This window comes from Mus pahari, chromosome 3 (genome assembly GCF_900095145.1).
Source record: "Mus pahari chromosome 3, PAHARI_EIJ_v1.1, whole genome shotgun sequence".
NCBI classification, from domain to species: Eukaryota; Metazoa; Chordata; class Mammalia; order Rodentia; family Muridae; genus Mus; species Mus pahari.
The window spans coordinates 115,670,669-115,671,803 of NC_034592.1; the positions used below are offsets into that span (position 1 = coordinate 115,670,669).

Here is a 1,135-nt window from a genome sequence, read left to right on the forward strand (position 1 = left end):
CCCGCCCGCCCGCACCGCCGGCCCCCCTCACCTGCCGCTCCGGGCCGCGCCGAGAGCCTGGGCCGCGGCCGACGGAGCCGAGCGTCAGCGCCTCGCCAGCGCTCCCTTAGGTGGCCCGAGGAAGCAAGGAGCCCAGCTACAGCCGCCTCTCAAACCGGTTTCAGCTGCCCTAGACTAAACTGCCGGCCCACCCCGCGGGGCGGGGTCGAAGGGCGGCAGGGCGGGGCCTGACGTCACGCCCGGTCCGGTCCTGGCCAATCAGCGGCCGCGCGCCGGGGGGCGGGCTGCGTGTTCCTGGAAGGCCGGCCCAGAGACCCGAGGTGGCCCCGAGAGCCTTAGCCCGTCTGGCCCGGATCAGCTGAGATACTGAAGGTCAAGGTGGTGCGCCTGTAATCCCAGTATTGGGGAGGTTGAGCCAGGCAAGAAGACCTCGAGTTCGAGGCCAGGGCTATAAAGTGAGATCCTGTCTCTAAAAAGAAAGATGAGGGAGCCTGATGTTTTCTGGAAACTGCTTTCCTTACAAATCAATCAAAGACTAAATCCTTAAAACTAAAACAAGGGGCTCAGGACAGCTCAGTGGATAAGGGCATTGACCAAATTTGAAGATCTGAGTTCACCCCCTGGAATCTACATGGTGAGAGAGACCAGACTCCTGTTGACATCTAGAAGCCTGCTGTTGCAAACCCCAAATAAATAAGTCAATAAATAAATAAAACCAAACTAGAGTTGTTCTTTGCTTTCCAAAACTACCCTTCCTCTTCCTCCTCTCCTCTTCCTCTTCCTCCTCTTCTGTCCCTGTGTTTTACTCCAACCCTAAATCAGCCCAAGATCAACCACTAGGTAACTTGTAACACAACATTATGTAATCGGGTTTCACTTCAGTTGAGATAGTGAACATCAAGGGGAATCGCCTTTTCCTATTGAAGGTCCACTGCTGTACATCTGCTAATTGCTTGGTGTGACTTCATTTCTCTACTGTTAGTCATACTTAAGTGATGTTTTTCAAGAGTCTACTTCCTTTGAATGTTTTTAGTATATCTCACCATTTAGTCAAACTACCATTTGTGGAATATTTATGGTTCGGGATTATAGACCTAACTCATGCCCCTCCCTAAATCCTCTTGAAATATCCAAA

The 1,135-nt window shown here is 52.4% G+C and overlaps 1 protein-coding gene across 1 annotated transcript in view; it reads right to left on the reverse strand.

The window, feature by feature from the left end:
- Window positions 1–178, reverse strand: part of Gpcpd1 (glycerophosphocholine phosphodiesterase 1) — a 48,508-nt gene extending 48,330 nt beyond the window's left edge. The window contains exon 1 of the mRNA XM_029535750.1: window positions 32–178. The gene's annotated coding sequence lies outside the window, so the exon portion shown is untranslated. The remainder of the gene's footprint in view (window positions 1–31) is intronic.
- Between the last annotated feature and the right edge of the window lie 957 nt (window positions 179–1,135).